The sequence below is a fragment of the Rutidosis leptorrhynchoides genome, chromosome 1 (genome assembly GCF_046630445.1).
Source record: "Rutidosis leptorrhynchoides isolate AG116_Rl617_1_P2 chromosome 1, CSIRO_AGI_Rlap_v1, whole genome shotgun sequence".
Classification (NCBI taxonomy): Eukaryota; Viridiplantae; Streptophyta; class Magnoliopsida; order Asterales; family Asteraceae; genus Rutidosis; species Rutidosis leptorrhynchoides.
Genome location: NC_092333.1, coordinates 426111580 through 426138972, shown reverse-complemented (window position 1 = coordinate 426138972; position 27393 = coordinate 426111580). Strand labels below are relative to the sequence as shown.

At 35.1% G+C, this 27393-nt stretch overlaps 1 long non-coding RNA gene across 1 annotated transcript in view; it reads right to left on the bottom strand.

Moving 5' to 3' along the window:
• Positions 1-16882: 16882 nt before the first annotated feature.
• The window catches only part of LOC139872363 (uncharacterized), a 32184-nt gene continuing 21673 nt past the window's right edge, over positions 16883-27393 (bottom strand). Inside the window, exon 3 of the long non-coding RNA XR_011767019.1 lies at positions 16883-17114. This is a non-coding gene — a long non-coding RNA (uncharacterized lncRNA). The remainder of the gene's footprint in view (positions 17115-27393) is intronic.

The following is a 27393-nucleotide window of genomic DNA, read 5'->3' as shown; positions in this document are numbered from 1 at the left end:
TTTTCGACCAAATTTAAACTTAATCTTTATATGATTTCGATACGTTAAGCAAAGTCTGTAATATTGAGTCTCAAAAAGTTTGAACTATTTCATATATTCAATTGACCTTCGACTGCTCTTGACGATTCACGAACAATTAGTTGTAAATTTATATGAATATGAATATGTATGTTCATTTAATAACTTGAAAGGTTATTAGATTAATGTACGAAATTAGTGTCATAAATATAAATATTGAAAATTCTAATAAAAGTAAATACGATAAAAATAAAGATTCTATATATAAATATTACTAGAAGAATGATTAAAATTTTACGTTTAAATAAATTACTACTTATTATTATTTTCAAAAATTATCATTTTCAACAACAACAATTGAAGGTTTTTTCGTATGCCCGAGAGACATATTAAATTAATGTGGCTAATGTGTTATGATCCAAGTCGGGTCATACCCAATAAAAAGCTTACCAACACCTTATATGTATTTATCTTAGCGAATGGATCGTTAAATAAATACGCGACACTTGAACTTTAGAAAATCGGTTTTCTGGAATGTTATTACTTGAAACAAATTATTTGGATAATTTGTATTTAATTATTTATAGGTTTAAATAATTATGTTGTGTTATATTTTATAAAATTGGTTTATAAAATAAGTGATTTAACAAATGCATACTTTATATAACAAGTTCTAAATTAATTCAAAGGTATTTTATATCAAGTTTTATAAAATATAAACCTTGTTATATATTTAATAGTGTGCAGATTTTGGGGTCTCCAAGAGAGCATCCCATGCTTTGTTTTATCACTTTTAAAAATAGCACAACTCCTTAGGAACATGCTTAAGTAGTCACCCAAGACCTTGACTCAAGTAAGACATGCAAAACACACCAAAAGATCAAAAAAAACTGCACAATATTCAGCTCCTTGAGCTGCCTGCTGCCGTGACCTTTTAGGTGTCAAAGAGGGTTCAAAATTTGGATTTTGCAAGCTCTAATCAAGTGTTAATAAATCCTAACAAAAGTACAAAGGTTTGGTATTAAAAGCTTGGGGTATTACTTGCTTGAGGCTTCAAGTTAGAAGCTCTAAATTCATCATCTTTATCATCATTTTGTTACTTGGATTACAACCCTCAAACACATTTGAGGAGGTACATTTCTTACTTCCTCTTGTTATTTTATGTAAGCATTAATCCTAGACTTGATATTAATATGGAATTTGTTCAAAAGGTTTTACATATCAACATGAACTTATCTCATGCTTCCGCTTGCTTTAACATTACACAAATTGGTTTTGTAATCATGTTAACCATAAGTACATGTTTTATAAACTTGTCAAATTCTTTCAATGGTATCAGAGCCGAGGTCTATGGATTATGCTTCGTATATTTTCTTTAAACCCACTATATTTGCATTCCAAGTACATGCATGAAAATGGAATACAAATATTTTCGGGTTTGGGAGGGTTGGTAATGTTGGCCGAAATTTTGGGGCTTCCAAATGGGTTTGGAGCTTCAAACTTGGTCATGTTTTGTTGTTTATTATAGTTCACAATCAAGCCTTGACCTTATGTTTGAATGGTTGCATGTTTGGTTGAATTAATTCATTCATTTGGTATGTAATATTAATTCATTCATTTGGTTTGTAATATTATTATTTTGGTTATGTAATTTATTTTATATTTGGTATGTAAAATAGATTAAGTTGTAATTTCATTTTCTAGACAAAATGTATTAGGATATATTTTGTAAAATGATGAAGATGATGAAGACTTGAAGAACACAAGAAGAAGCATTTGGATGCAAGATTAAGTGGGAGATTAAAATCTCCTACTTTATGTTATAACCCTTAACCGGTAGCATTTGTTTTCGGCTAAACAAATGTCTACCAAATTGGCTTGATTGTGAACATATTATTTTGCATGCATGGTTGTTTATTTGGTTGATTATGGTTTGTATGTTTGGTTGCTACAATTATATCACAAATTAACAACTTGTAAAATGGTAATTTAATTGGTTAAATTAGACATAAATAACAATATGCAATGAACAAACTACAATTTAATTGGTTAAATTAAAATGTTAAAAGGACATTAATAAATGGTTATTAACAACACCAAATGGATTTTAATAAATGGTTATTAAAACACATATAAAATGGTTTATATCAAGTAATTGGTTTAATTACAAAACATGAAAATGGATTTTCAAATAAACCATACACTAAATGCATGTTGGTGTATGGTGCAAAAGTTTTCTCAAACTAGAATTAATGAAAACTTAAAATCCCTTATTAACTAGGCAAACAAGTTAAACGCCATCCTATTGTGTGACACTTAAAAGTATTAGGGAACTCATGATGGGATAAAGGTCACCTAACCGTTATGAGCAAACTAATATGATTAAGGTAAATTTCGCATGCTTGTGGGATAAAGGTCACCTAACCGCTTGTATGTTAAATTTACAAGTCTATACAAGTAGGACGACTTGATTTGGGAATCATGAACTTAGGGTCACCGAAGCATGATGAACAAATAGGCGTTGATGGGATAAATATGCCATGCGAAAGGATTGCATGATCCCATAACTTAGAAGTTGCAAAAGGATTGCAATTGTCATAAAATGACTACCTAGCTAAATCAAATGACGGGATAAAGGTCACCTAACCGAAATTTGGTTTACCGTTGGATTCTAATATTTAATAAGTCAATTAAAATATAAAAGGGTATTGTTTATTAAATTTAAAATCGATACTTAAATGAACTTTGTTAAATTTTGTAGATGGCCGCCAATATCAACAACAACATTCCAAACGCACCACTTAACCTAAACCACCTATCATTAAGGTCTCTCTTAGAGAAAGACAAACTCAACCATACAAACTTTATGGATTGGTTCCGCAATCTTCGGATTGTCCTCAAACAAGAGGATAAAATGTATGTGCTTGAGGACCCCATTCCCGATCAACCGGATGAGAATGATGTGGAGGCAATGGCCTCTTACGATAAGTATTGCCACGACTCCCTTCAAGTCTCATGCTTAATGCTTGGGACTATGATACCCGAACTCCAAAAGGATTTCGAGCACCATAGTGCATACGACATGATAACGCAATTGAAGGAGATGTTCCTCCAACAAGCGCGTGTCGAGCGCTTCGAAACGGTTCGGGCGCTACATGCTTGTCGTATGGACGATACCCAATCGGTTTCATCTTATGTACTCAAGATGAAAAGCCTTATCGATCGTGCTAACCGACTTAACCTAAACATATCAAATGAGTTAGCCACCGATCTTATCCTTAACTCCCTATCGAAAAGGTTTGATCAATTTGTAATTAATTACAATATGAATGGGATGGATAAGAGCATAGGTGAGCTTCACGGTATGCTTAGAACGGCGGAAACTAGCATGGGTAAAAGGGCTTTACCCGTGTTAGCAATCGATCAAGGTGGATCCAAAGGTAACACCTCTAAGCCAAAGGTGGCTAAGAGGAAAGGACCCGCCCATCAAGGCAAAGGGAAGGGGAAGATGGTTACCCCAACCAAGAACAAGGCTAAGAAGCAAAAGGTAACCGAGAAGGCAAACCCCAAAGCAGACCCGTGTTTCGGTTGCGGTGAAATGGGTCACTGGAAGCGAAATTGCCCGGTCTATCTTAAGGAATTGAAGGACAAGAGGGATGCAGGGCAAACCTCAGGTAATATATATATGGTATATATTGAGCTTAATATTACTTCTTCTAATACATGGGTATTAGACACTGGATGTGGAACTCACATTTGCAATTCATTGCAGGGGTTCAAAAGAAGTAGCAAGCAAACGGGAACATCAAGTCTCTACATGGGTAATGGAGCCAAAGTGCAAGTGAAGGCTCAAGGAGACTTTGTGTTAAAGCTTCCAAGTGGTTTGGAACTTATTTTGAAAGATGTTTTGTATGCACCCGATTTATGTCGAAACATTATTTCCATTTCCCGTTTGAAACAATGTGGTTTTTATCTTAATTTTGTTAATGATGATATCCATATTTATTTAGATAATGTATTCTATTTCAAGGCTTCACCTTCAAATGGAATTTATGAATTGGTTCATGATGACACATCATCTAGTAGCTCAATGTACCATACAAGCACCAAGAAACTCAAAAGGGATTTGAGTGATTCCTACTTATGGCATTGTCGCCTTGGTCACATAAACAAGAACCGAATACATACACTTCAAAAGAATGGACTTTTGAAATCAAATGAAATGGATTCGTTTGAAGTATGTGAATCTTGTTTACAAGGCAAGATGACTAAAGCACCTTTCAAAGGGACCCATGAAAGGGCTAAAGATTTATTGGGATTAATACATTCGGATGTATGTGGACCCTTTAAACCCATGACTAGGAATGGTGAAAGATACTTTGTTACTTTCATTGATGACTTTAGTCGTTTCGGATATGTCTACTTATTAAGACATAAGGACGAAACGTTTGAAGCATTCAAAGAATATCAAAACGAAGTACAAAATCAACTCAATAGGACAATTAAGGTACTTCGTACCGATAGAGGAGGTGAATACCTAAGCGATGCCTTCCAAGATCATCTTAGGAGTTGTGGGATTATCTCACAACTTACTCCACCCGGAACACCCCAACTTAATGGAGTTTCCGAAAGGAGGAACCGAACCCTAATGGATATGGTTCGATCTATGATGGCAAGAAGCTCGTTGCCTCTATCATTTTGGGGTTATTGTCTAAGCTCCGCGGCTCGTATTTTAAATATGGCCCCAACCAAGAAAGTGGAACGAACTCCTCACGAGATGTGGTTTGGAAAACCTCCTTCTCTATCATACTTAAGAGTATGGGGATGTGAAGCTTATCCTAAGCGTTATGTAGCTAATAAGCTACATGCTCGATCCACAAAGTGTATCTTCATAGGATATCCCAAAAATGACATGGGATATTACTTCTATGATCCATCCGAGCAAACCGTATTTGTTGCTCAGAAAGCGGAATTCCTAGAAACCAAGTTCCTTATGGAAGGTGATGGTGAAAGGAAGATAGATCTTGTAGAGGTACAAGATCAAGCCGATGATACACAATTGGTTGGCACTAGTACTCAACATGAGGATGTTGAAAATGATCAAGTGGATGATCAAGGTACACAAGACGTTCGAAGATCTAGTAGGATTAGTAATCCTCCCGAGAGATATGGGTTTCTCGTGGATGGTTGCAATACGGTTGATTTGGATGAACCGACAAACTACGAAGATGCTTTATCAAGGGTTGATAAAGATAAATGGCAGGATGCCATGAACGCCGAGATGCAATCCATGTATGAAAACCAAGTGTGGGAACTTGTTGAGCAACCTCCTAGCTCTAAGCTAGTTGATTGCAAATGGCTTTTCAAGAAGAAAACCGACATACATGGAAACTTGGATACATATAAAGCTAGACTTGTAGCAAAAGGTTTCACTCAAACTCAAGGGGTTGATTATGATGAAACTTTCTCGCCAGTGGCAATGCTAAAGTCTATTAGGATATTATTTGCCATTGCTGCTCACTACGACTATGAAATATGGCAAATGGATGTCAAAACCGCTTTCCTAAATGGATATCTTATGGAAGATGTCTATATGGTCCAGCCTGAAGGTTTTGTTGATCCAAAATATCCTAAAAGGGTATGCAAGTTAAAGAAGTCAATCTACGGATTGAAACAAGCATCTAGAATGTGGAATCATCGTTTTAATGAGGAAGCCGAGAAATTTGGCTTCATTAAAAATGGTGATGAAGCTTGTGTATATAAGAAAGCTAGTGGGAGCACTATAATGTTCCTTGTACTATATGTGGATGATATATTATTATTTGGGAATGATATTACCACAATGCAAGGAGTCAAAACTTGGCTAAAGAGTTGCTTCTCCATTAAGGATCTTGGAGATGCACAATACATATTGGGGATAGGGATCTATAGGAATAGATCCAAGAGATTGATAGGGTTAAGTCAAAGTACATACATTGATAAAATCTTGAAAAGGTTCAAGATGGAAAACTCTAAGAGAGGTTTGGTACCTATTCAAAAGGGAACCGTTCTCAGTTCATCTCAGTGTCCTACCACGAAAGATGAACAAGAGAGAATGAAGAAAGTCCCATACTCATCTGCTATTGGGTCTATCATGTATGCAATGATATGTACTAGACCGGATGTGTCATGCGCTCTAAGCTTGACAAGTAGATACCAGAATAACCCAGGAAATAGTCATTGGATTGCTGTTAAAAGCATATTGAAATACCTTAGGAGGACTAAGGATATGTTTCTAATATATGGGTCTGGTGAGGAGGAACTCGCTGTAAAAGGTTACGTGGATGCGAGTTTCCAAACTGATCGAGATGACTCTCGATCACAATCCGGTTATGTCTTCATGTTAAATGGTGGTGCGGTCTCTTGGAAGAGTTAGAAACAGGAGGTTGTTGCGTTATCCACTACAGAGTCGGAGTACATTGCCGCCTCACTGGCAGCTCAGGAAGCTGCATGGATGAAGAAATTCATCGACGACTTAGGAGTGGTCCCTTCCATTCAGGACCCTCTTGAGATCTTTTGTGACAACGAGGGTGCGATTGCTCAAATCAAGGAACCCCGTGCTCACCAAAAGACCCGTCACATTGAGCGAAGATTCAACTACATAAGGGATGAAGTTGAAAAAGGAAAGATATGTATTCGCAAAGTTCACACAGATCTAAATATAGCGGACCCACTCACGAAGCTCTTAGATGGTGCAAAACATCAAGGGCATGTTAGTACATTAGGGCTTCGATATTCTAGTGATTGGTTATGATCTGTTTTATGTATTGTAACGGGACGAAATTTGTTCAAACTCATTAATATAATTATGGTATTAATTTATTAATTTTGAGTTATGTTCCTATTTTGCATATTTCATCCATGAATAAGCAATTATTCTAAATTTCCGTAGTCGATCACATTTGTGGGAACAAGTGTGAGGTTTAGACTATTATGAACTAGGATTGGTATACATTCATAGGTTGAATGTAGGGCAAGGTTGCAACCAAGGTTCATAGATATTTGTGGGAAACAAATATTGGAAGACCCGCTCTCAAGAATTACTGTATAGAGCCTATGTGGTTGATCACATGTAATCTTGAGTAAAGACGAATATCATTGTATCCTCTGACCTGAGATACATATTGGGTTCGGATATTCACCAAGTACTGTGCCTTGATTCTTTCCTTCGCTATTCTGAAACATGGTAGTACATAAGGAAGAACTCAGGTATATTACAAAGTGTATATCTAGGACGTATGTAGTCAAGATGGAATTTGTCCCTCTTATTCGTTGAGAGTCAGATGTCTAAGGCCTGATAAAGTTAAGTCTATAAGAGAGTGGTCACTCTATATCTCTTGGATTTGACATGACATCTAGGATGAAAGGAAATAATGAAAGATTCACCTACATATATCAGTTCGAGTAGGGAGCTCGAAAAGGATGATGTTATTGAATGGCACAAAGTCATAACATATTAGGGGTGATGGACGGTGTGTTAGGCTGTATCCATCACTTGCATTGATTTCTTATGTTTCTCGTGCAAGTGGGAGATTGAAGGTTTTTTCGTATGCCCGAGAGACATATTAAATTAATGTGGCTAATGTGTTATGATCCAAGTCGGGTCATACCCAATAACAAGCTTACCAACACCTTATATGTATTTGTCTTAGCGAATGGATCGTTAAATAAATACGCGACACTTGAACTTTAGAAAATCGGTTTTCTGGAATGTTATTACTTGAAACAAATTATTTGGATAATTTGTATTTAATTATTTATAGGTTTAAATAATTATGTTGTGTTATATTTTATAAAATTGGTTTATAAAATAAGTGATTTAACAAATGCATACTTTATATAACAAGTTCTAAATTAATTCAAAGGTATTTTATATCAAGTTTTATAAAATATAAACCTTGTTATATATTTAATAGTGTGCAGATTTTGGGGTCTCCAAGAGAGCATCCCATGCTTTGTTTTATCACTTTTAAAAATAGCACAACTCCTTAGGAACATGCTTAAGTAGTCACCCAAGACCTTGACTCAAGTAAGACATGCAAAACACACCAAAAGATCAAAAAAAACTGCACAATATTCAGCTCCTTGAGCTGCCTGCTGCCGTGACCTTTTAGGTGTCAAAGAGGGTTCAAAATTTGGATTTTGCAAGCTCTAATCAAGTGTTAATAAATCCTAACCAAAGTACAAAGGTTTGGTATTAAAAGCTTGGGGTATTACTTGCTTGAGGCTTCAAGTTAGAAGCTCTAAATTCTTCATCTTTATCATCATTTTGTTACTTGGATTACAACCCTCAAACACATTTGAGGAGGTACATTTCTTACTTCCTCTTGTTATTTTATGTAAGCATTAATCCTAGACTTGATATTAATATGGAATTTGTTCAAAAGGTTTTACATATCAACATGAACTTATCTCATGCTTCCGCTTGCTTTAACATTACACAAATTGGTTTTGTAATCATGTTAACCATAAGTACATGTTTTATAAACTTGTCAAATTCTTTCAACAATAACCAAGTAATAATTTGATATTATTAGTATTCTTAATTTCTATTATTATTATTATTATTATTAGTATCTTTATTATTATTATTATTATTATTATTATTATTATTATTATTATTAATATTATCAATATTATTGTTATTAATCATAGATTTATTAATATTAATTACATATGAATACATACAAATAAAGAATCAAATTTGTTTACATATCCCTAGCTCCTTTATTTATGTTCTTTTTATTTGGATTCCTTCTATGATTGAGATTTATTGTCTACTCAATCTTCACTACAAAACAACTCCCTATCAAATCTTACTGCAGCTTTAATCATTCAATAATACAATATAATTTGCCACTGTGGTTCGTAAAAGGAGAAAAACAAACAAAATTTGAGAAACCAAACCACCAATAAAACTCACCACTTCATCATTTTGTGTTCCTTTTCTTTTATGTCCCGATTGAAACATCACCACAACCATAATCTACTGACTATGATCGAACCTTTATTACTCGTTTCTATTTTATGTATAAACTCAACAACAAACCACATCATGTTTTTGTGTTGCTATACATCGTGAACCTAACCCAAACAAGAAACCAAACCATCACCATAAGCATCACAACTAATCACTTTCTGTTTTACTTCGACAGCTGCAGGAAACCAAGAAACTAAAACCACTAATTACTACAAATTCTCTACCCTTCGATTGATTTCTACACTGCTAAAGGTTTCCATTTCTAATATTCAAAGACCATCAGAAAATCAAACAGTCACACACCATTCTTTTAAAATATCCTTCTAGTTATTTGCTGCTACTGCAACAGCCTTTCTGTTTCAGTCTACCACAACAACCATTACATATCTGCAAACTGTCTGCTGCTACATACCAGGTTTCGAATATATGTTTCAATTGAAGAAGCTGATTCTACAACTATATTGTTCGGTATCTTTTATTTTCGAGCTCAAACACAAACCAAGCACCATCGTTGTGCTATTAACATGCTGCTGTTACACCTGCAAACTAAAACATTTTCGTTTTTTTTTTGTGTTAAGCCATGAATCAACCCATAACACCATCGAATATTGTTACCTAAATCGAACCTGTTTACAAGTTAATACTCAAATCCCTCATATACAGACCAAACAGATAAATAATGTATCGATTAAAAATTCATGATGAACGATGATGGAAAAGTATATACTTATATAACTAGGTAAATAAATAAATAATCACCATCTACTGCTCTGCTTTCTGGATCAACACCAGACCACCTTCAATACCCTCACTGAACCTGTTACCTCTTCGATTGTTGCTAACTCACATTCAATAATTACTACTGTGTAGCTTTCTATTTCGAACACTATTCGAACACCTGTAATCTTCATGATTAGCACTCACCATCATCAAACTCACCAATAACACCCTTAATTGTTGTTCTAGTTCGATCCACTGGAAAGTACAGAACATATATATAGATATAGAAGGATAAAGAAATTAAAAGCATCGATGAATCCATTTACCTATTTCCTCAATTGTTGAACCGATTGCTTGATTGATGTTGACGGTGGAACGGTGATGATGATAAATCCATGACCGATTGAACATCAACAGTTGTTGTTAGATTGATTGATCTGTGTGAATCGAAGAACCCCTAAATCGTGTTATCATCTCTGTGTGTTACTTCTGCTATTTCGATCTAATCTGAGAGAAACAAACCGCAGGTTTTTATTAGGTACTCCGTATTATTATTATTATTATTATTAGTTAATTTTTTTATATATACTCGTATATCTTTAAAATCAAAAGTGATATGGGTTTAGCCTACTATGATTTTTGGGCTGCCCTCATTAAAATTGGGCTATAATCAAGTCCACCATGTTAAATAAGATGATTAATAAGACTAAAGTTATTTCTAATTACTAGTATTAATATTATTGTTAATCACTAAAATTATTATTATTATTATTATTATTATTATTATTATTATTATTATTATTATTATTATTATTATTATTATTATTATTATTATTATTATTATTATTATTATCATTATTATTATTATTATCATTATTATTATTATTATTATTATTATTATTATTATTATTATTATTACTAAAAGTATCAATAGTTTTAAAATTATCTTTTTATTAAAGTTAGTACTATTTTTATCATTATTAATATTATAATTAATATTACTAACTATAACTATAGTTTTAAATGTATTTCGTATATACACTTTAACTAAGTTTTTATGATCTTAAACTAAAAAGAAAGACATTATAAATTAGATACAAACATTAGATATATGAAAGTATATATAAAAAGTATACTATATATTTTTTTTTATTTAATAAAATACTTTTTGTTCAATTACGTTTTAACATAACTCGAATTTAGTAAAAATATTACCATATTAAAAATTATGAGTATTTAAAAATATTAATACTAGGTACTTATTCAAAAGATTTTTATAAAGTATATAATAGATTATTGTGATAATTTAATATAATATATATATATATATATATATATATATATATACATAATAAATACACATAAATGATTATTAATATTAAATTTAATATCACAAGTATATTACAAAAATCAAAATATACATTTATTTGAATATTATTATATGTAATAATATACATACTTGATATAGGTTCGTGAATCCGAGGCCAACCCTGCATTGTTCAATGTCGTCATATGTATTTTTACTACAAAATACAGTATTGTGAGTTTATTTGATTCCCTTTTACTCTTTATATTTTTGGGACTGAGAATACATGCGCTGCTTTTATAACTGTTTTACGAAATAGACACGAGTAAATGAAACTACATTCTATGGTTGGATTATTAAACCGAATATGCCCCTTTTTATTAAGTCTGGTAATCTAAGAATTAGGGAACAGACACCCTAATTGACGCGAACTCTAAAGATAGATCTATCGGGCCCAACAATCCCCATCCAAAGTACCGGATGCTTTAGTACTTCAAAATTTATATCATGTCCGAAGGAGGATCCCGGAATGATGGGGATATTCTTATATGCATATTGTGAATGTCGGTTACCAGGTGTTCAATCCATATGAATGATATTTTTGTCTCTATGCATGGGACGTATGATTATGAGAAATGGAAGTATGAAATCTTGTGGTCTATTAAAATTATGAAATGATTCTTTATGATAAACTAATGAACTCACCAACCTTTTGGTTGACACTTTAAAGCATGTTTATTCTCAGGTACGAAAGAAATCTTCCGCTGTGCATTTGCTCATATTAGAGATATTACTTGGAGTCATTCATGACATATTTCAAAAGATGTTGCATTCGAGTCGTTGAGTTCATCAAGATTATTATTAAGTCAATTATATTTGGATATATTATGAAATGCTTTACATGCCTGTCAACTGTCGATGTAACGAAAGTTTGTCTTTTAAAAACGAATGCAATGTTTGTAAAATTTATCATATAGAGGTCAATTACCTCGCGATGTAATCAACTGTTGTGAATCGTTTGTAATCGATATGGACTTCGTCCGGATGGATTAGGACGGGTCTCTACAAGGGTTTTGCGAACCATGTACTTATGGGAAGCAAAAGAAGGTAACTTTTGTTAAATCGGGGAATTCACCAAAGTTAAAGAAATTGGAACTAGTTCATACGGACGTTTTTGGACCAACGAATGTAGAATCACATGAAGGTTCTCGTTATTATGTCACCTTCATTGATGACGCCACTCGAAAGGTATGTGTTTATTTTCTTAAAGCTAAATCCGAAGTTTTTGGTACTTTTGTGAAGTAGAAAGCTATGGTTGAGAATGAGACAAATTTAAAGGTCAAGTGCTTAAGGTCGGACAATAGAGGAGAATATGGTAGTATTGAGTTTAAATACCATTGTGCAAAGTTCGGTATTAGAATATTGAAAACAGTACCGGAAACACCGCAACACAATGGGGTCGCCGAACGTATGAATCGTACGTTGAACGAAAGGGCTAGGAGTATGAGACTACATGCCGGTTTGCCTAAGATGTTTTGGGCGGATGCGGTTAATACGGTTGCTTATTTGATTAATAGGGGACCCTCAACACCATTGGGTTTTCGAATTCTCGAAGAAGAATGGCTAGGTAAAAAGGTTAGTTATGATCATCTTAGAATCTTTGGGTGTAATGTTTATGTGAAAACCAAAGATATTGATAAAGATAAACTTGAAGCTAAATCAAAGAAGTGTACGTTCATTGGTTACGGTTCGGATGAAATGGGCTATCGTTGTTGGGATAATGAAGCTAGAAAAGTTATCCGATCGAGTGATGTTATCTTTGATGAAGATTCGGTCTATGGAAACCGGAAACGGGGAGTCAAAAACCGGATCATGTTATTCTTGATGATGTTTCTCTTGGTGATCTTGCGGGTTCTAGTGGGAGTTCGGGGAACAATGAATTGCCGATTAATGGTGATGGGTCGGATCTTGACAATGATGGGGATGGTTCGGATAGCGGTGATAACTTCGAACATAGTGCGAGTTTTAGTGATGAGGAGGCTAATGAAACTGGTCCAACCATACCGGTTGCTCCTATACTTAGACGCTCGACTAGAGTGCCCAAACCTAATCCTAGGTATTCTCCATCAACAAACTACTTGCTCTATACCGAGAACAGTGAACCCGAAAGTTACTTTGAAGCAAGAAAGTCCAAAGAATCCATACAATGGGAGCTTGCTATGAAAGAAGAGATGGGGTCACTTGAGAAGAACAAGACTTGGTCACTAGTGAAATTACCTCATGATAAAAAGGCGTTGCAAAACAAATGGGTGTATAGAATATAGAATGAGGTGGATGGCAAGAAGAGGTACAAAGCACGGTTAGTGGTTAAAGGGTTTCAACAAAGGAAAGGGGTTGATTACCAAGAGATATTTTCACCGGTGGTGAAGATAACTACTATTCATTTAGTGCTTGCGTTGGTCGCATCCGAGGACTTACATCTACAACAACTAGATGTGAAGACCGCATTCTTACATGGGGATCTTGATGAAGAGATCTACATGAGGTAACCCGAGGGCTTTGAGGTAAAGGGTAAAGAGAAGTGGGTTTGTATGTTAAAGAAAAGTTTGTATGGATTGAAGCAAGCACCTCGGCAATGGTACTTGAGATTTGATGAGTTTATGAAGAAGGTTGGTTTTGTAAAATGTGAAGCAGACCATTGTTGTTACTTGAAGAAATTCAAGTCTTCTTACATAATCTTATTGTTATACGTTGATGACATGTTGCTTGCGGGTTCTGACATGTCCGAGATCAATAAGTTGAAAGGTATGCTTTCAAAAGAGTTCGAGATGAAGGATCTTGATAGTGCTAAGCAAATACTTGGAATGAGTATTGTGCGTGATTGTACTAAAGGTGTTCTATACTTGTCTCAATCCAAGTATATTGAGAAAGTAGTAGAAAATTTTAATGTTGATAAAGCAAAGGCTCGTACTATGCCTTTTGGTAGCGCGTTAAAGTTGTCGAAGAATCAATCACCTAAAACGGAAGAAGACAAATCGGAGATGGAAAAGGTTCCGTATAGATCGGCCGTTGGAAGTATTATGTATGCCATGGTTTGTACGAGATCGGATATAGCATTGGGAGTTGTAAGCCGTTATATGTCTAATTCGGGGAAAGAGCATTGGGAAGCGGTCAAATGGTTGCTTCGTTATTTGAAAGGTACTTCTAGTATGGGATTGTGTTTCACTAAGGGCAATGTTATACTTAGAGGTTATGCGGATACAAATTTGGGTGGATTTGGTGATTCGGGTAAGAGTACTACGGGATATGTGTTCATGGTTGGTAAGACGGCGGTTAGTTGGATGTCTAGACTACAAAGGAGTGTTGCTTTTTCGACCATCGAGGCAGAGTATATGGCTATTGCGGAAGCTTCTAAAGAGCTTGTTTGGTTGAAGAACTTCTTGTGTGAGTTGGGTAAAAGACAAGACAATTGCGTCTTATATTGTGACAACCAAAGTGCAATCAATCTCTCAAAGAATCCGGTGTTTCATAATCGTACGAAACACATTGATTTAAGGTATCATTTTATTCGAGAACGTATTGAAGATAGTACTTTGATGTTGGAGAAAGTCCTTGGTATGAAGAATCCCGCGGATATGTTTACTAAGGTGGTGTCAATGGACAAGTTGAGGTTTTGCATAGCCTCAACGGGTCTTCTCATGAACTAATGAGAAGGTGGTGACCGACTAGGGAGATAGAGAGATGATGATTGGATTCTAACAAGAAGTGTTGAAGACCTTGTATCGAAAGTCTGCTTATCCGGCGTATGTGATAAGAGTGTGCGTGTCCCAAATGGAGTTTGGCGGTAAAGGGTGCTTTGGCGATCTTGGTTAGTTTGATGATATGATGGGTTGACAATGTGAGTCATGGTTTTGACTATCTTCAAGTTGGAGATTGTTGGATGTGAAGGATACCAAAACAAAGGAGGAGGCGCGTCGCGGCCTAGCACATGAAACAGAGCATCAGATTGGAAAAACGTATGTCCGGAGATTTGCCTTGGAGGCGCGGCGCGACCTCAAATGGCGCGGCGCGGCTAGTGCCTGACGGGAAGTTTTCATATTTATGTTTTTCTTATTCTCCAAGGTGTTTTTGGCCTATATAAGCATCCTATTATAACCCTCAGTTGTATCTACGAATTATATCAATAAAATCTCTTTAGTTGGTCCGTGGATTAAAGTAATCGACATTCGATTACATATAACCACGTTAAATCTCTTGTTTTAATTCTTTTATTATTGTTCTTTTGTTTGTCGATTGTGGAAGGGTAAAATATGGAATTACTCTATTATTTGGGTCCTATAATCCTTAAACATAAGAGTATAGATGTCATTATGTATATACAAAAAAATGATCAACTAAGCACGAAAACATGAAATCATTACTTCCCTATATAAATAACAGTCAATCTTGCGAGTACCTTTTTTAAAGAAAAGCAAAAATACTATTAAGAGACCAACGTAGATATAAAAGAATGTTAAGTAAAAAAGAACTTATTTTAAAGCACAAAGTTCCATTGAGTTCAGCCCAAAGGGAAAGTTTTACCGACCTGATTCGGGACTAAGGTCCGGCCCGCCTGCCCCTCGGGATGGTTTAAGGGTTCGGATCCCTGTGATCGTGGTTCGGGTTTCCTGCCCGAACGTGTGTGTGTGCAAATAATGACTAGGCTTCGGTCCGGAATGATGCAATCTTGCCGTTCAAAAAAAAATAAAAAATAATATAGAGATACAAAAGAAAGATTTAACTACCAACCATGTTCCTCGTCCTTAAATGTTCTGTAGCAATCAATACAAAAACAATAGACTAAAGGATTGTCACATGAAACTTCAATTCTTAATGTGTAATTGATATTCAACCAAATTCATTAGTAACAACAGAAGAACTACAAACATGATATAAACATATTAAATAAGTAAATTGGTCAAAATTACCATATGTGACAAAATATGTACAACCATATTAGGCCTTTTAAAATCCAATCATCTACACATGCATCCATTCTCTAAAATGTTCTAATGTAACCATGGAAGACATTTTTCTTAGAGCTAAAATCTGATTAACGTTCATATACACGTAGCGTTGATTCAGACTACCCACATAATTATAATACAATAAAATGGATAATTCACCTTGATAATTGTTGACCATCCCGTTAACATAGTTGAACAGCCTATTCACCAAGGTTTTGTTATGTCGAGATCAGTTGGATGATCCACATAAAAATTTTCTTCACTTTAAATGAACACTTCGGAAATTTCAAAATAATTTTTCATTCAATTTACACATCCAAACACCCTACATGATTATCAAAGTTTAGATATTCACTAATCACTTTCAGAATTGAGATTATACATTTCATTTTTTTACTTTCGTATATTTATTTTGTTTGCTTTGTCGACAATTATATGTTACTCAACTTCAGTACTTTTTTTCCAACTTAGAACTTAAGCACAATACTCATGGGTAAAAGTACCTCACATAGTCACATTGTTATATAAAGGTTGAAGTAAAAACTTACATTGAATAGTATCAGGATGAAAAAGGTGTTCTCAATTGTTGTATACTCAATGGCTGAAAATGATGTTCTTTATCACCATCTTTGTTTAATATCGTACCACCACTCCAATATATCACCAAAACATAAAACCGTCATATCACATCGAATGACATCATCTCAAGTACATTGATGAAACAACCCAACCCGTAATCAATACGGCAATTTTTTTTTTTTTTTATTAACAAGCCATTAGCGCCCAATCAAACGGTTACATATAACCCATTTAAACAATATCACAAGTTAAATGTTTACAAACGGCACGAAGGCCCTTAACAAATGTAATACAAGTTTGACCCATTCAAAGATGATAGTTTTAATCCAAACAACACTTCGAACATGGTTTGGGGCTAAACTACCCAAAACACTAGGCCAACTTCAAAAGCTTCAACAAGCATCCAACACGGGGTAACTAGTATCCAACAACCCCCTTTTCCTTGTCCGCACCTGCATCTAAAAAGCTAAACAACGAGAGGAGTAAGCTAACGCTTAGTGAGTGCAATAATTATACATATGCATATATAATCTATCTACTTGCATTCACTTACATAATACCACAAACAAGCTAGCAATTCAACAACCATGCCAACGACAAGCATAAACTACTATCCGCAATACACAATAAGCTAGCAACATCAATGGCATATAGCTCACAATTTAATATGCTAATCACTAATTCACACAACCATGGTTAACCAATCGTACAAAGGAATGGTACTCGAATTTCCCATCGGTGTTCACAACAACCGTTAGTGTACAACAACAAATATCACTAACCCTTGGACAACACATATCCGTCCAATCGACCGTTAGTGTACAACGACATATACCACCAACTCGGACAACGCATATCCATTCATAGAAACCGTTAGTGTACAACGACATATACCACCAACTCGGATAACACATATCCATTCGTACAAATACATACATTATATACATACATGTATACTTATCCCACTCACCTTAACGCCAAGATGATAATTATGCACTTCCGAAGGCTTCAAAGCAAAGTACCTAAAACAATAAGTATACATTCAATACACAAACTAGTTGGACCAAACGCCAACATTCAACACTTAAGCATTTAATGACCCGTTTGCATTAAATGACTCAATTATACCAAAACCGCCCATTAATGGCCAAGACTCAATATAAATCACTAAAAGCTAGTGATTTGAGTCTACTATAACCAACTAGCACAAATTATGGGTATTTCATACCCATCTCACCTAACTAGGTCAACAATCACTCATTTGACCCATTTTAACACTTATACTAACAACTTTGGTCAACTTAACCCATTAACAAGTTTTCATCATTCTACAAGTGTATTAGTGACTAACAACACCATTAACACTTACAAATCTCAATTTACATGGACAAAACCCTAGATCATAGCTATTAGGGTTTCCTTACATCAAATTAACCCAAATTCACCCATTAAATCCCCAAATGGGTCTTTACAAGCCTCGAATGGCCAAATCCTAGCCATAAATTATCTAAAACTCAAAATACGGAGTTAAGGCTTACCAACACTATCCACTCGTTGTAGTGACCCGAACTTTTCCATGTTTATATATATTAATTGAGATTGATATTTACATGATTAAATGTTTCTAACATGTTAAGCAATCAAACTTGTTAAGACTTGATTAATTGAAATATGTTTCATATAGACAATTGACCACCCAAGTTGACCGGTGATTCACGAACGTTAAAACTTGTAAAAACTATATGATGACATATATATGGATATATATATATAGTTAACATGATACTATGATAAGTAAACATATCATTAAGTATATTAACAATGAACTACATATGTAAAAACAAGACTACTAACTTAATGATTTTTAAACGAGACATATATGTAACGATTATCGTTGTAAAGACATTTAATGTATATATATATATCATATTAAGAGATATTCATACATGATAATATCATGATAATATAATAATTTAAAATCTCATTTGATATTATAAACATTGGGTTAACAACATTTAACAAGATCGTTAACCTAAAGGTTTCAAAACAACACTTACATGTAACGACTAACGATGACTTAACGACTCAGTTAAAATGTATATACATGTAGTGTTTTAATATGTATTTATACACTTTTGAAAGACTTCAATACACTTATCAAAATACTTCTACTTAACAAAAATGCTTACAATTACATCCTCGTTCAGTTTCATCAACAATTCTACTCGTATGCACCCGTATTCGTACTCGTACAATACACAGCTTTTAGATGTATGTACTATTGGTATATACACTCCAATGATCAGCTCTTAGCAGCCCATGTGAGTCACCTAATACATGTGGGAACCATCATTTGGCAACTAGCATGAAATATCTCATAAAATTACAAAAATATGAGTAATCATTCATGACTTATTTACATGAAAACAAAATTACATATCCTTTATATCTAATCCATACACCAACGACCAAAAACACCTACAAACACTTTCATTCTTCAATTTTCTTCATCTAATTGATCTCTCTCAAGTTCTATCTTCAAGTTCTAAGTGTTCTTCATAAATTCCAAAAGTTCTAGTTTCATAAAATCAAGAATACTTTCAAGTTTGCTAGCTCACTTCCAATCTTGTAAGGTGATCATTCAACCTCAAGAAATCTTTGTTTCTTACAGTAGGTTATCATTCTAATACAAGGTAATAATCATATTCAAACTTTGGTTCAATTTCTATAACTATAACAATCTTATTTCAAGTGATGATCTTACTTGAACTTGTTTTCGTGTCATGATTCTGCTTCAAGAACTTCGAGCCATCCAAGGATCCATTGAAGCTAGATCCATTTTTCTCTTTTCCAGTAGGTTTATCCAAGGAACTTAAGGTAGTAATGATGTTCATAACATCATTCGATTCATACATATAAAGCTATCTTATTCGAAGGTTTAAACTTGTAATCACTAGAACATAGTTTAGTTAATTCTAAACTTGTTCGCAAACAAAAGGTAATCCTTCTAACTTGACTTTTAAAATCAACTAAACACATGTTCTATATCTATATGATATGCTAACTTAATGATTTAAAACCTGGAAACACTAAAAACACCGTAAAACCGGATTTACGCCGTCGTAGTAACACCGCGGGCTGTTTTGGATTAATTAATTAAAAACTATGATAAACTTTGATTTTAAAGTTGTTATTCTGAGAAAATGATTTTTATTATGAACATGAAACTATATCCAAAAATTATGATTAAACTCAAAGTGGAAGTATGTTTTCTAAAATGGTCATCTAGACGTCGTTCTTTTGACTGAAATGACTACCTTTACAAAAACGACTTGTAACTTATTTTTCCGACTATAAACCTATACTTTTCTGTTTAGATTCATAAAATAGAGTTCAATATGAAACCATAGCAATTTGATTCACTCAAAACGGATTTAAAATGAAGAAGTTATGGGTAAAACAAGATTGGATAATTTTTCTCATTTTAGCTACGTGAAAATTGGTAACAAATCTATTCCAACCATAACTTAATCAACTTGTATTGTATATTATGTAATCTTGAGATACCATAGACACGTATACAATGTTTCGACCTATCATGTCGACACATCTATATATATTTCGGAACAACCATAGACACTCTATATGTGAATGTTGGAGTTAGCTATACAGGGTTGAGGTTGATTCCAAAATATATATAGTTTGAGTTGTGATCAATACTGAGATACGTATACACTGGGTCGTGGATTGATTCAAGATAATATTTATCAATTTATTTCTGTACATCTAACTGTGGACAACTAGTTGTAGGTTACTAACGAGGACAGCTGACTTAATAAACTTAAAACATCAAAATATATTAAAAGTGTTGTAAATATATTTTGAACATACTTTGATATATATGTATATATTGTTATAGGTTCGTGAATCAACCAGTGGCCAAGTCTTACTTCCCGACGAAGTAAAAATCTGTGAAAGTGAGTTATAGTCCCACTTTTAAAATCTAATATTTTTGGGATGAGAATACATGCAGGTTTTATAAATGATTTACAAAATAGACACAAGTACGTGAAACTACATTCTATGGTTGAATTATCGAAATCGAATATGCCCCTTTTTATTAAGTCTGGTAATCTAAGAATTAGGGAACAGACACCCTAATTGACGCGAATCCTAAAGATAGATCTATTGGGCCTAACAAACCCCATCCAAAGTACCGGATGCTTTAGTACTTCGAAATTTATATCATATCCGAAGGGTGTCCCGGAATGATGGGGATATTCTTATATATGCATCTTGTTAATGTCGGTTACCAGGTGTTCACCATATGAATGATTTTTATCTCTATGTATGGGATGTGTATTGAAATATGAAATCTTGTGGTCTATTGTTACGATTTGATATATATAGGTTAAACCTATAACTCACCAACATTTTTGTTGACGTTTAAAGCATGTTTATTCTCAGGTGAATATTAAGAGCTTCCGCTGTTGCATACTAAAATAAGGACAAGATTTGGAGTCCATGTTTGTATGATATTGTGTAAAAACTGCATTCAAGAAACTGATTTCGATGTAACATATTTGTATTGTAAACCATTATGTAATGGTCGTGTGTAAACATGATATTTTAGATTATCATTATTTGATAATCTACGTAAAGCTTTTTAAACCTTTATTTATGAAATAAAGGTTATGGTTTGTTTTAAAAATGAATGCAGTCTTTGAAAAACGTCTCATATAGAGGTCAAAACCACGCAACGAAATCAATTAATATGGAACGTTTTTAATCAATAAGAACGGGACATTTCAGTTGGTATCAGAGCGTTGGTCTTAGAGAACCAGAATTTTTCATTAGTGTGTCTTATCGAGTTTGTTAGGATGCATTAGTGAGTCTGGACTTCGACCGTGTTTACTTGAAAAATGATTGCTTAACAAATTTTGTTGGAAACTATATATTTTTAACATGTGAATATTATGTGATATATTAATCTCTTAACGCGTTTGATATTATGTGATAGATGTCTACCTCTAGAACAAGTCCCATTGACTCACCTAATAATAATGAAGAGTCAAATGTAAATTGGAATGATTCGTGGACTGATTCACAAGTTCCCGAAGAGGAACCGGAAGAAGAGTCGGAACCGGAAGAAGAATCGGAACCGAAAGAAGAATCGGAACCGGATGAAGAAATAGAACCGGTGGGGGAAATAATAAAACGGTTAAGTAAAAGAAAATCCTCAACCAACCGACCAAGGTTAATTATGGTCAATGGTGTTTCCGCCAAGGAAGCAAAATATTGGGAGGATTACCAATTCTCCGATGAATCGGATTCCGACGAGAATTCCGATGATGTTATAGAAATTACCCCAACTGAATTTAAAAAGGCAAAAGAAAATAATAAGGGAAAGGGCATAAAAATAGAGAAATATAATTCCAACCCCGATGAACTTTATATGTATCGTCAACGCCCGAAGTCCTTAAGTTGTAACAATGACCCGGGAACCTCTAAACCACCAGGTTTTTCTAAACCAATGTGGACAACGACGGCTCGTATTAGGGGAACATCATATATCCCTAGAAACTTGGCAAAACGAACCAAAACCGAAGAAGAAGAAACGAGCGAGTCGGAATAAGATAGTTGTATTCGTGTGGTGTAATATATGTAATTTAGTGTTCTTATGCTTTATGATATATGTAAAAATTGCTTGTATTAATAAGTATTTTTTTATGAATCTAACTCTTGTCTATTTTACAGTTTAAAAACACAAAATGGATAGACAACTCAATATTTTAAGAGACCTACCCGGAGACATGATTGATGAAATCTTGTCTAGAGTCGGCCAGAATTCCTCGGCACAACTATTTAAGGCGAGATCAGTTTGTAAGACATTCGAAGAACGTTCCAAGAATGTCTTGGTTTATAAGAGACTTTCGTTTGAAAGATGGGGGATATCACATTGGGAAACCCATAAGTTACGATGTGTTTACTTTGACGCATATATTGCGGGGAACCCAAATGCTATTTTACGCAACGGGTTAAGAAATTATTTTGACTCAATATATCCGAATATTGGACTTCGTGATTTAGAAAAAGCGGCTAACATGCAACATAAAGAAGCATGTTATGCTTACGGATTAGTAATGTTCGCTTCTCACCAAAGTGAGAACAAGAACATCGGGCTACAACTATTAAACAAAACGTTTCCACAAGTGACGGAGTCGGTAATTGGGGTAAGAAATGAGGTTTTTAGATTATTACGGGACTGTTGGACATTACGTAACCCTCGTCCCTTTGACGACGTTACAACACGCTGTCTTATCAACGGCCATAACGGTTATGTTGCACAAGACCAAGGATGGGAAGTAGTCCTAGTAAAACCAGAATGCATGACTTGTTTCTGGACGTATGAATTACGTGTCTTTATTGCCTTTGCTGAACGACTTGTGTACTAGCTAGAATTATCTTCACAACTATCTTGTATCAAAGTTATTGTGTGCTATATTTCATGCTTTATGTAAAATAAGCGGTATTGTAAGTTTGTAAAATATTGTATAAAAGTTTGAACGCGAAATATTATTATAATCAGTTTTTCATATAGAACTGTAGTAGTTGAATTGTATATTAGCTACTAAGTATGAACTTAACGGGTAGGTACTACCCGAATTTAAACTTATAAAACGCTAATATGAAGAAAAAGCTTTTATAAATGAGTTCATATTATGCTACGAAATACTATTAACTACTCTTAATATTCTGTATGATTAACTTGTTCCATTTAACTATTTTGAAGGAAATGGCACCGACTACTCGACACACCGTGAATATGAATGAAGAGGAATTCCGTACTTTTCTAGCTTCAAACATAGCCGCAGTACAGGCTGCGCTACATACCAACAATAACCTTGGATCTAGCAGTACAGGAAATCGTGTAGGATGCACCTACAAAGAATTCACTGCCTGTAAACCTTTGGAATTTGATGGAACCGAAGGACCGATCGGATTGAAACGGTGGACCGAGAAGGTCGAATCGGTGTTTGTCATAAGTAAGTGTACTGAAGAGGACAAAGTAAAGTACGCTACGCATACCTTCACAGGTTCTGCGTTAACATGGTGGAATACCTATCTAGAGCAAGTGGGACAAGACGATGCGTACGCACTACCGTGGTCAGCATTCAAGCACTTGATGAACGAGAAGTACCGTCCCAGAACAGAGGTCAATAAGCTCAAGACAGAACTTAGAGGGTTACGAACCCAAGGATTTGATATTACCACGTACGAAAGACGATTCACAGAATTGTGCCTATTGTGTCCGGGAGCATTCGAAGATGAGGAAGAGAAGATCGACGCGTTTGTGAAAGGATTACCGGAAAGAATCCAAGAAGATATAAGTTCACACGAGCCCGCCTCCATACAACAGGCATGTAGAATGGCTCACAAACTCGTGAACCAAATTGAAGAAAGAATTAAAGAACAGACTGCTGAAGAGGCCAATGTGAAGCAAGTCAAAAGAAAGTGGGAGGAAAACGGTGATAAGAATCACCAATACAACAACAACAACAGCAATTACAACAATAATCGCAACAATTATCCCAACAATCGCAACATCAATCGCAACTACAACAAACGGCCCAACAACAACAACAACAACAACAACAGCAACTACAACAATCATCCCAACAACAATAATAACCGCAACAACAACAACAATCAGAAGCAGCTATGCCAAAGGTGTGAAAAGAATCACTCGGGGTTCTGCACCAAATTTTGCAACAAGTGTAAAAGAAATGGTCATAGCGCGGCGAAGTGTGAGGTCTACGGACCAGGGGTTAATAGAACGAAAGGAACAAATGGTGTCGGAACGAGTAATGGCGGAGCAAGTAGTGTCGGAGCAAGTTATGCCAATGTAGCTTGTTATAAATGTGGAAAACCGGGCCACATTATTAGAAATTGCCCAAACCAGGAGAACACGAATGGACAAGGCCGTGGAAGAGTTTTCAATATTAATGCGGCAGAGGCACAGGAAGACCCGGAGCTTGTTACGGGTACGTTTCTTATTGACAATAAATCTGCTTATGTTTTATTTGATTCGGGTACGGATAGAAGCTATATGAGTAGAGATTTTTGTGCTAAATTAAGTTGTCCATTGACGCCTTTGGATAGTAAATTTTTACTCGAATTAGCAAATGGTAAATTAATTTCAGCAGATAATATATGTCGGAATCGAGAAATTAAACTGGTTAGCAAAACATTTAAGATTGATTTGATACCAGTAGAGTTAGGGAGTTTTGATGTGATAATCGGTATGGACTGGTTGAAAGAAGTGAAAGCGGAGATCGTTTGTTACAAAAACGCAATTCGCATTATACGAGAAAAAGGAAAACCCTTAATGGTGTACGGAGAAAAGGGCAACACGAAGCTACATCTTATTAGTAATTTGAAGGCACAAAAACTAATAAGAAAAGGTTGCTATGCTGTTCTAGCACACGTCGAGAAAGTACAAACTGAAGAAAAGAGCATCAATGATGTTCCCGTTGCAAAAGAATTTCCTGATGTATTTCTGAAAGAATTACCGGGATTACCCCCACATCGATCCGTTGAATTTCAAATAGATCTTGTACCAGGAGCTGCACCAATAGCTCGTGCTCCTTACAGACTCGCACCCAGCAAAATGAAAGAACTACAAAGCCAATTACAAGAACTTTTAGAGCGTGGTTTCATTCGACCAAGCACATCACCGTGGGGAGCTCCTGTTTTGTTTGTCAAGAAGAAAGATGGTACATTCAGGTTGTGTATTGACTACCGAGAGTTGAACAAACTTACCATCAAGAACCGCTACCCACTACCGAGAATCGATGACTTATTTGATCAACTACAAGGCTCGTCTGTTTATTCAAAGATTGACTTACGTTCCGGGTATCATCAAATGCGGGTGAAAGAAGATGATATTCCAAAGACTGCTTTCAGAACACGTTACGGTCATTACGAGTTTATGGTCATGCCGTTTGGTTTAACTAATGCACCAGCTGTGTTCATGGACCTTATGAACCGAGTGTGTGGACCATACCTTGACAAGTTTGTCATTGTTTTCATTGATGACATACTTATTTACTCAAAGAATGACCAAGAACACGGTGAACATTTGAGAAAGGTGTTAGAAGTATTGAGGAAGGAAGAATTGTACGCTAAGTTTTCAAAGTGTGCATTTTGGTTGGAAGAAGTTCAATTCCTCGGTCACATAGTGAACAAAGAAGGTATTAAGGTGGATCCTGCAAAGATAGAAACTGTTGAAAAGTGGGAAACCCCAAAAACTCCGAAACACATACGCCAGTTTTTAGGACTAGCTGGTTACTACAGAAGGTTCATCCAAGACTTTTCCAGAATAGCAAAACCCTTGACTGCATTAACGCATAAAGGGAAGAAATTTGAATGGAATGATGAACAAGAGAAAGCGTTTCAGTTATTGAAGAAAAAGCTAACTACGGCACCTATATTGTCATTGCCTGAAGGGAATGATGATTTTGTGATTTATTGTGATGCATCAAAGCAAGGTCTCGGTTGTGTATTAATGCAACGAACGAAGGTGATTGCTTATGCGTCTAGACAATTGAAGATTCACGAACAAAATTATACGACGCATGATTTGGAATTAGGCGCGGTTGTTTTTGCATTAAAGACTTGGAGGCACTACTTATATGGGGTCAAAAGTATTATATATACCGACCACAAAAGTCTTCAACACATATTTAATCAGAAACAACTGAATATGAGGCAGCGTAGGTGGATTGAATTATTGAATGATTACGACTTTGAGATTCGTTACCACCCGGGGAAGGCAAATGTGGTAGCCGATGCCTTGAGCAGGAAGGACAGAGAACCCATTCGAGTAAAATCTATGAATATAATGATTCATAATAACCTTACTACTCAAATAAAGGAGGCGCAACAAGGAGTTTTAAAAGAGGGAAATTTAAAGGATGAAATACCCAAAGGATCGGAGAAGCATCTTAATATTCGGGAAGACGGAACCCGGTATAGGGCTGAAAGGATTTGGGTACCAAAATTTGGAGATATGAGAGAAATGGTACTTAGAGAAGCTCATAAAACCAGATACTCAATACATCCTGGAACGGGGAAGATGTACAAGGATATCAAGAAACATTTTTGGTGGCCGGGTATGAAAGCCGATGTTGCTAAATACGTAGGAGAATGTTTGACGTGTTCTAAGGTCAAAGCTGAGCATCAGAAACCATCAGGTCTACTTCAACAACCCGAAATCCCGGAATGGAAATGGGAAAACATTACCATGGATTTCATCACTAAATTGCCAAGGACTGCAAGTGGTTTTGATACTATTTGGGTAATAGTTGACCGTCTCACCAAATCAGCACACTTCTTGCCAATAAGAGAAGATGACAAGATGGAGAAGTTAGCACGACTTTATTTGAAGGAAGTCATCTCCAGACATGGAATACCAATCTCTATTATCTCTGATAGGGATGGCAGATTTATTTCAAGATTCTGGCAGACATTACAGCAAGCATTAGGAACTCGTCTAGACATGAGTACTGCCTATCATCCACAAACTGATGGGCAGAGCGAAAGGACGATACAAACGCTTGAAGACATGCTACGAGCATGTGTTATTGATTTCGGAAACAGTTGGGATCGACATCTACCGTTAGCAGAATTTTCCTACAACAACAGCTACCATTCAAGCATTGAGATGGCGCCGTTTGAAGCAC